Below are 13329 nucleotides of genomic sequence, written 5' to 3' on the forward strand. Positions count from 1 at the left end.
CGTAAGACAAAGATTAAAACATCAAAACAATTGAATGAACAAAATCTATATTATATATCAAAGATGAAGGAATTGTCACGAAGTTACAATAAACCTAGAATTCATAGCATGTATCAGAGGCTAGACAGAATATAAAAGAAGAAAAATCCCTTTCAGGGAACCTGTCTACCAATGCAGGCGTCTTTCTAGGATTTAAGGATGGAGCTTGAGTAATCCTCGGTGAACGGAGCTTCGGAGGTGTCTTCAATGGAGGTTTGAAGGTTATGGAGGAGGTGGAGAGGATTTCTCAAGGTGGAAGGTAAGCTAATTACAAAAGTAAAAGATCTCTAATTTACAATTGAAAATTCCTATTTATAGACGCGTCTCGGGTCTCGTTTTGACCTATTTTCGTGTCCTTGTTGGTGTAGGAAGACGTGGGGCCGAACGTGGCTTCGTGGGGGCGGAATTGGTCTTTTTGACCAATTCCCGCAAGTCTGCTCGGCGAGCAGAGCTGCTCGCGCCGAGCAGCCCCCTGCTTGCCGAGCAGGCGCCTGACGCCCTGCTCGGCGAGCAGGCTCCTGCTCGGCGAGCAGAAATGGCCCGGGGGGCCCTGCTCGCCGAGCGTTTTCGCCCGAAGCGCGCTCGATCCGTGTCGGATGACTTCCAAACCCTTTTTCGTCCGAACTTACACCTGCACACGCATAAAAAGTCCAGAAAACATTAGTCCAAAAGCCAAATTGATCCGTCAATCACTTATTTTGAGCAAACGCTTCGTTTGGTGCGACTTTTGACGGACCAATTAGCTTCAAAAGATAACGGAATTCTAATACGCATGCTATTTTGGCCGTATTTGCCTAAATTGATTACAAAACGAGCCTAAACGACGAAAAGTAAATAGAATGTTCTCAATTCCTAACTAACTCACACAAAAGCATTTAAATGCGAGAGTTGCTCGCTTATTAGCCAAATAACCCTAAAAACCGTCCTAAAACCATACCCAAAGATAGGGGTTTTTGACCCCTATCAAACCTCCTCGCACTTAAAACTTTACTTGTCCCCAAGTAAACTAAAAAACTAAACCCGCCATCACAAGCAAGCTAGAAAACTTCCCAGTTTGACTAGGTGCTTGACATAATTTCGAGCATCTGTAATTACATGCATTCGGAAGTACAAAGTAGAGACACGATATCCAAAAGCCGCATTTCAATTATCATGGGTTATAGTTTTAAGCAAATGGACACATGTTCAATTAAACGAGCTTGAGGGGATCGCTAAGTAAAACACCTCACCATAGGTAGTTCACTCATTCACACAATTTTTGGTGGCTAAGGTGTTTACTCTCGGCTTATGTTCTTGCTTAGGATTACGTTGACTTTGCACGTTCATCCGAGTTCCTCTACTATGCTATATGACTCCGATGATATCAAAAACAGCCTCTAATTGGGGTTGTAATGTGGTTAGAGGGTTAAAGGTACAACAAGGGTTAAATGTTCTAGCGCTACAAAAAAAAACAGAGTTAAAATGGCTTTAGCAATCATGAAGTGACTGAGCTTTTTATTCATCCCTTATTATTTTTGTTTTCTTTTGGGATGCTCTCTTGAGATGTTTTTTATTTTTAGGAACTGGGGAATGGAGTTCTTCCCTTTTGTTCGTCTCCTTTCTTTTCTTTTTCTTTTTCTGTTTTTCTTTTCCCCTTTTTTTTCTTTTTGGGATAGTAATGCTCATTCACTTCTTAGCCTTTTGGCTTGCTACTGTAATGCCATAAACAAAGATAAAGCGCTAGAAGAAAACAAAGGCTCAGTTCGAGCTTTGCAAAAACAAGGGTTAAGTGGCGAACCAAGTTGTGGTTCGCAAAAAACGGGTTAGAACGAAAGAAAAATCTACAAACTACAAAAATATCGGCTCAAAGGGGCTTCCTAGAGTGGATGAAAAAGAAAAACAAGGTAAAGAAAAGGGTTAATTCTAATGAGGCTGATTCATCGTTTATCATCTCAAATCATTGCATGTAGGTTCAACACAGTATTAGGTGCAAAATCTGTAATCTTCCACAAGTCAAAGCATTCACACAAAAATGTCAAGAAAAAGAGTTTTTTGATGTTCGCTCTTAGGCTCAAATTCAGCTCACAATTCTTTGGGTTTCAATTTTGTGTTTACTAGTTTTCCCCAAACTCAAGTTTAATATCACATGCCTTCAATTCTTAAGTTATCTACCTAAGTAATGATTTTAGCATTTCTTCAAAAGTAGGGTCTAAATGCAAATTGTAGCTCATGCTTTTACAGATACAAGGGTTGTGTCCTACACCTAAACTAGTTGTCATGCAATTTTAGATTCGGTTCTCAGCCCTCAAAGACAAACAACGAAGTTTAGATTCGAAGGAGGTTCACGGTTTTAGGTCCTACACATGCAGAAGCATAAACAAAACCTAAAAACGCTAAACTAAACTAGACACGACGCAACAAAAATTTAAAATTTATACAATTTTTGTAAGTTTGTCTACCCCTCCTCCTCACACTTAAAATATGCAGTAAGTTCCAACATTGCATCTAAAACCATCATGTGCATGTGCAAAAAGTTAGGGTGGAGAAGACAACTTACTAGCCAAAGTTAAAAACATAAATCTATAATTGAATTAAAAAGAAAACAAACCTAGAAAAAGTTTTAATCCGAACTTGGGTTGCCTCCCAAGAAGCGCTACTTTTATAGTCGGTTAGCTCGACATAGAGTTCCTTCCTAAGTATAAGCTTCTATCCGCGTTAGGAACTCGAATTCCTTAACAAACAATCCGTACCTACAAAACGGATTAAGAGCCTCAAATAAGTTTAATGGAAGTAGGAGGCCGAATTTAAACATATTATGAAAAAGTTTGGTTTGCTCCCTTTTGGATTCTCTTGGTAGGTCGAAGAGAATGAAAACTTCTAAACAAGGAGTAAATCCAAACTTTACGAACTTTTGAGGAAAAGGTAGTTGATATACACAAGCTTTGATTTGATCGTTTATTTCTATCACATGATTTAGAATTTCAGATTTTGAACCGGGGTTGCTTACCGCTTCCGGTTCTTCACTTACCTCGAGTGATGCATGTGATAGTGGACTTGGTTCTACCTTTTTGTCATTCCTCAAAGAGATGGTTTGAGCTGATTCCCTTTGTGGGATTTCTATGTTTTCCTTTATGCCTGGGAGAGCATCTCGGGATTGCTTTTGCATCTCTTGGTTTATTTGAGCCAATTGGTTGCTCAAGTCCTTGCAAACCTCCTCATTGATTGTAAGTCGGGCTGATATTCCTTTCAAGAGGGACAACACCTCATCTCGTGAGCTAAAGGGTTGTGGAGGAACTTGGCTTGGTTGTTCGTAAGGGAACATTCCCCATTCATTTTCCCTGTGCTCATTAACAAACCTATTTGGAGGCCTCAACATGTTAGGGTTCCCGTAGGACAAATTTGAGTGTTGAGGTCTCCTCCAATCACTACCATAAAAGCTATAAGAATTGGGGTTAGAATTATACCTTTGGTGATCACCCATAAAACTTACACTTTCATTGGTGTTGAGGCTCAGTTTCGACATCAAGATATCCATTTTCTCATTTAAGTCGGCCATGGAGGGATTGGGAGCCTCATTCTCCAGGGCATGAATGTATTGTCTTGATGGGATAGTAAACTTTTGAGCTTGCCACTCGACTTTTTCTTGCCAATTCATTGATCAGAGAATGCTGAGAAAAAGTGAAGTTCTAGCACAAAAGTTTGATAAGTAACAGTATACAGATATGAACAAGTATAGAAAAGTATAAAGAAATCATATATCAACAAGTATAGACGATATAAACAAAGATATTCACAATGAATGCCTAAACTAACAAATCAACCTTTGGTTCGATATTGCAGAAGAAATAAATCCCCGGCAACGGCGCCAAAAACTTGATGCGATTTCTTGCGAAACCTCACTAAGGGATAAGTGTACCCCGTCGTTATCAAGTAATAAATTTCTGGTTTAAGTCCAGGTTATCATCCACAGGATTTATTTTTGCAAGTATCAAGCTACTCGATCTCGGATGTTATCTAGGCTTAGGGGGTTTTGAGTTTGGTTTTGTTAAATTAATCTACTCCTAGGTTGAATTGTGTTAATCCTAGCTAAATTATCTAATTCTAACTAAGTTATCTAAGCCTAACTAAATTACTCTACCCCTAATTGATCTTTTACCAAAGCAATTAACTGAATGAACATGAAGGAATACGATGATAACAATGATAGAGTGTTTAAGCAATTGAATTGAAACTAAGTCGCTTATATCCAAGGCGATTAACCCGACCTATCCTCCTAAAGTCCCTAGTTCGTGATTCCCTTCTAAGGCCGAAACTAGCTCTAAGGCTCAGTAATTTGGGCTTAATCTTCTATAGGCTCGTCAATCCTATAGGCACTGACTAGGTCAGATTCAGCTCGCAATATGTGCCAACCTAATTTTGGGATTATCGAATGAGTTAAACCAATCAGACAAAGCGTAAGACAAAGATTAAAACATCAAAACAATTGAATGAACAAAATCTATATTATATATCAAAGATGAAGGAATTGTCACGAAGTTACAATAAACCTAGAATTCATAGCAAGTATCAGAGGCTAGACAGAATATAAAAGAAGAAAAATCCCTTTCAGGGAACCTGTCTACCAATGCAGGCATCTTTCTAGGATTTAAGGATGGAGCTTGAGTAATCCTCGGTGAACGGAGCTTCGGAGGTGTCTTCAATGGAGGTTTGAAGGTTATGGAGGAGTTGGAGAGGATTTCTCAAGGTGGAAGCTAAGCTAATTACAAAAGTAAAAGATCTCTAATTTACAATTGAAAATTCCTATTTATAGACGCGTCTCGGGTCTCGTTTTGACCTATTTTCATGTCCTTGTTGGTGTAGGAAGACGTGGGGCCGAACGTGGCTTCGTGGGGTCTCGTTTTGACCTATTTTCATGAAGGAAATTACCCGAAAGCTCGGGTTTTATTTATATCTCATTATTTTATTAAAACGCATTATTTTTGTAATTAAACTTATTTATTTAGCTCGAAAATAGACCGTAAACTACGCTAAAAGATAGGGACAAAATGCCCCTATCAAACCTCCTCGGACTTTAAAGTTTTACTTGTCCTCAAGTAAAAGAAATCGAAAGACAAGGGATTGAGATGATTAAGAAACAAACCTTTGAGGTTTTACCAAGTGCGTGGTTTCAAGGCTACGGTTTTATGCAAAGGTTTTGGTAAGTAACTACGCAACCAATTTGAGTACAAAACTTGTTTGAAACTTCCATGATCAAGACTAATAGGCGATATTAACGGGGGTTGATTATCTTTGGAGAACCCGATAGTACCTCACCAAGGGATTTCGCTCTTACGCTCAATTTTAGGTGGGTCGATGTTTTATCGCTCTTCTTTGTACTTACTCGAGATCACGTTGAATTTGCATTTTTATCCGGGCCTTTCCTCCTACTTTTATGGTTTAGGCAATATTAAAAACGAACCCGGAGGGGGGTTGTAATGTGGGAGGCTTTTTAGTGGTTGGTTTAAAGAGACTCAAGTTCCATAATATCGACTCATAATCGCACCGTGTTTTGCTCCGGCCTTAGCGAATTTTACAAGATGTACTTCAAAACTGCTCCGGTGGAGCTTGAGAATGCCTTTTTACTTTTATTGTATCCTTTGTTTTGATAGAGGCACAAAAACGATATTTTGAAGGCTTTTGATGCTCGTTTGTTAAGGCCGTGACTTATTTCGGATAATTCGGGTGCAAATTGATTTTGTCGGTATTTGGACAAGAGAAAAGGGTTGAATGATAGAAGGGTATTGAAAAAAATGGGTTATTAGGCTCGAAGGGGTTTCCTAATGTTTAATGAAAACGAGAAAAATCAATTAGGAAAAATTAGCCTAAGTGGGTTCGGTTTATCATCTATTGCCTTTTTTTTACCAAAAGTAAGTGTACTTAACCCGGTATTGGATGCAAATTCTATGAGTCGAGTGAAGTCTAAGCCCTCGAAAAATTGTGAAAGAATTAGAGTTCTCGTACGAACTCTTTTAGGCTCAAAATTAGCTCACAAAGATTCAGGTTTCAATTGTGTACTATCAAGTTTTCGCTAAATTCTCAACTATCCTGTTTTTATTGCCTTTTAAACTTCATTATGGAAATGACTCGTGGGTTAGGACTCAAATGCTTTTAATTAGTACAAACCTACATTTTGCATAAATTCCCTAACTTCGAAACTAAGACCAAAATTTCTTAATGAAAACAATCCTTTATTTCGATGTCTTTACTTTTAAGGACAAATAACGGAACTATAGTTGATTTCCGAGGGAGGTGGTGTGCCGGAATGATTTATGAGCTCAATAAATTTGCTTAATTATTTTGACGTTTATTTGATTTTTTTTATTTTTGTTTTTGTTTAGTGCAAAACAAGCTGAAAGTGCGGGGTTGCACGGCCCTCCGCGTGTTTAAAAATGACGTTTATTCCAAAAACGTCGCAAAAGAAAAGAAGAAAAACGAAAACAAAAATAAAGATAAGGCTCGGAAAATAAGGGGCCCAGACCGCTGGTCCCCACGTAGGGCGTGCCAGAAGAGGCGCCCTGCGCAAAAAGGTGCTTATTAAACACGTTGGGATCAGAGGCGGGAACACGCGGGGCGTGCCCGAGGGGACGCCCTGCGTGTTTCAGCTCTTGGTCTCTTTATTGCGTAATTAACTGGGACACGCGGGGCGTGCCCACAGGGGCGCCCCGCGTGACCGTTATATTTTTGGGCAGAGACTTAAATACGCGAGGCGCAATTGGGGGACGCCCCGCGTGTTTGAGTCTCTGGATAGTTATTAAACGCAAAAATGAAGGGACGCGGGGCGTGTCATGGGGTACGCCCTGCGTCGATTTATTACAAAATGTAAAATTAAACGAAAAACAATACGAAACACAAACCGAAACTAAAATAGAAGAAACAGAAAGGACATTAACAATAAAAAGAAAAACATTACAAGAAAAACTAAAAGGAAAAGGGAATTATTGTTGGGGTGGAGGCGGATTGCCATGGATGTTGAAGTGGGCGAAGAGGGTGTTGGTAAAAGTGTCAAAGTTGGCCCGATCCTCTCGTCGTTGCGCCTCAAACGCATCAAAACGGGTGGTGATGGTGGCGTTGAGGCTTTCGAATCGAGAATCGAGATGGGCACGGTCTTGACGTTGTTGGGCCTCCACCGCACCCAACCGAGAATAAATGTCATTGAAATCGGGGTTGGGTGGTGGGCTGAAATTAAGCCCCATGTCCGAGTCCGAACCGCTATCCCCGTCATAGTGGGTAGCTTCCGCGTCTTGGGTTGCCCTTGAACTCTCTCCCGGACCGGAAGTAGGCTGCCCAATAGTTTTAAAAGCGTTTTTGCTTAGCGGCCTTGGTTCGTGGCTTGGGAGGTGATGCAAGGTGTTTGCACCGAGGGCGGAGGTGGCGAAGATAGTGATGAGGTGGCCCAAACCGAGTTGAGCCCACTTCCGTTGTGGCATGGCGTGGAGGTGAACCGCCACGAGATAGGACCAATCGTAGGCAAGCTCATTTTCGGCACAATAGAGAGCGAGGAGCTCGTGAATGTTTACCTTGACAGCCTCCGACTTCCCAGAAAAATAAAAATTGATGAAGCGGTGGAGGAGTTGGAGGCTGGGATCTCGGATGCAAGATGGTCGGAGGTTGGAGACGTCGAATTTGTTGGACCCGGTGATGGAGGTCCAGAATTCTTTAGCGGAGACGCCGTCCGGCCAAACAGCGATGCCCTCTTCGGTTTTTTTGGTGAAGCGAGTGCGGATCCATTGAGTGTCAATGGAGAACGGGTGATTATGTAGGCGGAAGGTGAAAAGGGCCGCACCCGGGACATTGTTGGACTCCATGGTGGTGAAAAATTCCAACACCAAAGAGGGGTAAACGTGATGACGAGCCCGGAAGTGGTCCTCCAAACCAAGACGGCGGAGACGCTCGCGGAAGGTATTACGGACATGATCATGCTCGAGAACGTCCAAGGTGAAGTAGGGGAGGATCAAGGGTTGATTGGTGGAAAGTGCTTGATAGGCCTCGGCTTCGGCCTCGGAAAGGAGGTGAAAAGGTGCTTTATATTGTCGAGTGAGGGGTGGAGTTGCTTCCCGGTCGGGAGAAGGTGGATTTTGTGTGGGGCGAGCGGAGCGAGCACGAGTGGACCGTGGGGGACGGTCAGTTGCTTGTCGCTTGCTTCGGGTCATGGTTGTATGAGGGGAAGCAAGGATGTAGGGATGAGGAGAAGAATGATTTGTGAGGAAGAAAGTGTGAGAGGAAGGAAAGTTTAAATAGGAAAAGAGGGGGGAATCCAAGAGTTTTCGGATTCCTAGGCGGGACACGCGGGGCGTGAAGGGGCCACATCCCGCGTCTCCCGCCTCTTGGTTTTTATTTAGTTGGACACGCGGGGCGTACTGCGTGAGACGCCCTGCGTGTCATGCCTCCTAGATAAATTTTTCTAGGGGAAGGCGGAGACGCGGGGCGTACTGTAGGGGGCGCCCTGCGTCCGCGCGCGATTTTTTTTTTTTTTTTTTTTAATTCTTTTGAGTCTTTTCAAATTTTTAAGGGTTTTAGTTGTGTATTTAATGTTTTTGTTATTTTAATGAGTAATTAAGTAGGTAATTAAAGTAATATTTATTTGGGATTTGAAAAGGTGGTAATGTGATTGGGGAGAAAATGAGGTGGAGTGGAGAAGTGGGAAAGGTTTTTTGGGGAAGGGTTGATTGATGGGAGATGAAAGGAGAAAAGTTGCCATGGGGAACATGCATTTCGCAGTTCCCCAGGATACGCGGGGCGTGTAGGCAGGGACGCCCCGCGCCATTGGCACGTGTCCGTTTATTTTTCCGAAAAGGGGGACACGCAGGGCGTGGATTAGGGACGCCCCGCGTCCTCTGCAATTTATGTTATGAAAAAGAGCAAAGCCCGGAACACGCGGGGCGTCAGGGTTTGTACGCCCCGCGTATATTTGGATTCCTAAGGGATTTGTTTTTCTTTTGGTTTTATAAAAATAAACGAAAATGGAAAAACAAAGTGAAGGTAAAAATAGAACAATAATACGTCACACGTAAAAATAAAGAAATAGTGAAAACAAATAAGTTGGAAAATATATATATATAAACAAGTGGTTTGAGAAATTCAAACCGATGCTACGTTTAGAGTCGGGGTAGCTCGACTTTCTCCCATCCTAGGTGAATGCCTCTAATCGCGTAAGATATTCAAATTCTTGAATAAACAACCTGTACCTACAAAACGGATTGTTAGCTTCGAAGGAATTTAACAAAAACCCAAAACTATATTTACAAAAATTATCGAAGAGTTCAGTTCGCTCCCTTTTTGACTCCTTCGGTAGTTCAAAAAGAGCGAAATGTTCCGACGTAGAAGGAACCTCCGACTCTTCTAACTTTGGATTTATTTCCATGGGTCCGCGCACAACCGACTCATCGATGTCCGTTTTCTCACGACTGAAACGACTTTCCCTGAAATATGTTTCAGCGTTAGATAAACTTTCATGAATATCGTTAAGTAAAGAGTTTATCACATCGAATTGCGAGGTTGAGTGCGGGCATTCGTCATCCATGCGGTCGTCCCACCGATGACGACTATGAAGCATCATACCATGAAGCAAATCATTAGTAACATAAAACGAAATAAATTATTCACAAAAAGAAAAAAGTAAAATTTACAAATGCTTAAACTAACAATAAAACGTTTTTGTCTAATATTGCAAGAAATTATAAATCCCCGGCAACGGCGCCAAAAACTTGATGGGCCGCGAGTCTAGTGGTGTAATTTACGAATACGGATGTTGGTGTGATATGTGTGAGCTACGGGACTATGGGTTTTATCTTTATAAGTGCTCTTAAATTCACTAGACATCACGACTACTTAGGGGCAAGTGTACCCCGTCGTATCAAGTAATAATCCGGTTAAGACCGGGTATCGAATCCACGGAATTTATAACTGCAAGTATTAAATGACTCGTTTTATACGTTATTTAAGCGGTGAATACTTTAAAGGAGTTTTGGTGACGACTACCAATTATTCCTAAACTATTGGTGAGACCGGTTTTATGCAACGAATACTCCTACGAAGTGCAATGGCGACGATGAGTTAAAAACATGACAAACAAAGGCTCCGAATATATACGATTAACAATTTATTCTTACAGAGACGACTACGTGTAGTTTGACCGAACCGTGAAGTACTTAGACTACGTGATTCCTAGTCAAGGCGTGTCTAATGCTGGGGATCAGAAACTAGGGCCCGTAAGTTCCGTGGTGTGTCAATTCCTACGGTTTCCGGAGCGTCACTTCCGGTAAGGCAACACCTATATGAATCCCTAAAGATAGCCCGAATGGCGGCGGAAATCGCGTTCCCCTACACAATAGTCAATTATAAGTATTAAAGCAAGTAATAAACATCAACACGTATATAGAAACGGAAATTGCAAATCATATAATATAAATATGGAGGATAAAAATGATGAATACAACCAAGCCTAGTACATAGGAAGAGTGCAAGCTAGCTAGCGAGCGAAGAGGGAAGAATCGGCCCTCGAAACTCGCCAACCGGACTCAAGGCCGTCGCTTAGATCTTGGAGGTGGAACTTTCGAGCCTGGTGAATGGAGGGGAACGGAACCTTGACGGAATGTCGGGATCAACGAACAAGCCCGAAAGGGGAGAGTTTTTATTACATAAATCAAGTCTCACACCAAGACTATACAAAACAATATAGAACGTAATCTAGGAGTAGATAGGTAGAAGTTGCTTGGTGTCTCTGTAAATGAGTGCTAGTCACTCTTATTTATACATCAAGCTAAGGGCAGAATTGTAATTTCACAAGGTACAAGTATGGAGGTACATAATTTGGTGCAAAATCCTCAGGACACGCCCTGCGTATGGGAGGAGACGCCCTGTGTGTCTTGCTATACGCCCTGCGTGTCTGAGTTCCTGGTATCTTATTGCTCGAATTTCCCTATGTACGCCCCGCGTGTCCCAAAACACGCCCCGCGTGTCTCTAGTTGACTTAGGGGACAGTGCAGTCTGACCTTCAGGATTGGGTTAATCATTTCCTGACAAACACCATACGCCCTGCGTGGTGGTGGACACGCCCTGCGTGTGCTGAGTAGATCCCATGTGGTGGTTCAGGATTGCTCAATCATTTCTGACTTGCTTGTCTGCACGCCCCGCGTGGATGGGAATACGCCCCGCGTGTGTGGTATTTTGTACCTGCGAAATACACTTCTCACGAGCCGAGTTAGCTTGACATTTTATTCTCTAAATTCAACTAAAAATGAAGGAAATTACCCGAAAGCTCGGGTTTTATTTATATCTCATTATTTTATTAAAACGCATTATTTTTGTAATTAAACTTATTTATTTAGCTCGAAAATAGACCGTAAACCACGCTAAAAGATAGGGACGAAATGCCCTTATCAATATGTTTATCTATACCATTCTTATACTTGTACAAAACTGTATAATGTGTATGATTTCCCTTCAGCTTTCATTTATTTTTGTATTTATCTTTTCTCAACGTATGCCTACGAGATCAGCGAAAATACCGGTTGTCTCTCTTAACCCTGAACTTGAACGTACTCTTCGCAAGAGCAAACAGATCGGAAAGCTGAAGCAAGACGAGATCTTCGAGCCCATCAAGCCTATCAAGATGACTGACAACGAACGGAACAATGAACGGAACAATGAGCGGGATGCTGAGAACACCGGACCAGAAAATGACACTCGTCTGATGAGTGAAATCTTGGCACCGCACCGACACCAGCATCTGTCCGGCATTGCTGCCCCAAACATTTCGGCAAATACATATGAAATCAAGTCTGGCATAATTCACTTGATCCAACAGACCAGACTTTTTGGAGGAGAAGCACATGAGAGCCCGAATGATCATCTGGATCGCTTCCTAATGTGCGCAGACACCGCAAGGACCAATGGGGTCCCCCAAGATGCTGCTAGACTGAAACTGTTCCCGTTCTCTCTGACGGGGAAAGCTTTGGAATGGCCGAGAACACTGGAGCCTGGTTCAATCACAACATGGGCAGGGTTGGAGAAGGAATTCTTGTCCTACTACTTCCCTCCCTCGAAGACAGCAATGCTCAGGGGTGAGATCACATCCTTCCACCAACCCGAGCATGAGGCGCTCCACACATCTTGGACTCGATTCAGGAAAATGCTGCGCATGTGCCCTCATCATGACATACCCAAGCATCAGTTAGTAAGCGTCTTCTATCACGGACTAACACCCACCAACAGAGCCATTGTCGACTCCGCAGCGGGTGGAGATTTGTTTAGAAAGACAGCAGCAGAGGCATATGGCATGATTAACGAGCTGGCCAGAAAGAGTGTGCAGTGGCAAGAATAGAAGCTCGCCGGCCCCACAAGGCAGCGGGTATTTGCTGTGGAAGAACAGGAACAGAATTCGGTTGTTGCTGATTTGAGTAGGAAAATGGACGTACTGTTGGCTACGCTTAGCCGACCTCCCACCTGCGTGCACTGTGGCGGCGACCACAACGGAAAGGATTGTCAAGCAGGTAGCCCTTTCGCTGGAGATGGGGTGGAGATGGTCAACTATGTTGGGGGGGCAGCCGAGATACAATCAGAACTATAACAACTCCAACCCCAACAACTACAACTCCTACAACAACAACAACAATGGCAACTACAGGAGGCCTCAGCACCCGAACCTCTCTTACGGGAATTCAAATCAGAATGTGCTCTGACCTCCTAGCGGATTCGTTCAAGAGCATAGAGAGCAGGGGCTTGGCATGCCCCCATACCAACAGCAAAATCAAGGGCCAGTGCAACACCCTAAGGAATCTAACGAAGTGATCACTCTTCTGAAGGAGATCTCAGCTAAGCTTGCCAACAACGAAGCCTTCTGCAAGGATTTGAGCAATCAGGTAACTCAGATCAATAGGGACAGGCAGGAAAGGCCACAGGGTTCTCTCCCGAGCACAACAGAGAAGAACCCAAAGATCCTGAGAAAGGATTGAGTAAGGGGGAGAAATCGGGTTCTCCTCGGTTTTTAATTCAAAGTTTGAACAATTTGATTATGCATTTCCCTTCTTTTTTTGTTTTTATTTCTTTTCTTTTATTGTTTTGGATTATTGAATTTTAATCTCGTTGTTTATTTGCACTGTCAAACTTTGTTCTCCCGCACTCTAAAAAAAAAATGAATTTCGCCCAACCCGGGCGAGTTAGGCACTGCCCAACTAACCGGGCTGGTCGGCCGAGTCAGCCAGCTCGGCCGACACGGGCTGTTCGGGATTTTGAAATCCCGAACCAAAAAAAAGAGAAAAAGAAAGAAAGAAT

The sequence above is a fragment of the Euphorbia lathyris genome, chromosome 4, assembly GCF_963576675.1.
Source record: "Euphorbia lathyris chromosome 4, ddEupLath1.1, whole genome shotgun sequence".
Taxonomy (NCBI): Eukaryota; Viridiplantae; Streptophyta; class Magnoliopsida; order Malpighiales; family Euphorbiaceae; genus Euphorbia; species Euphorbia lathyris.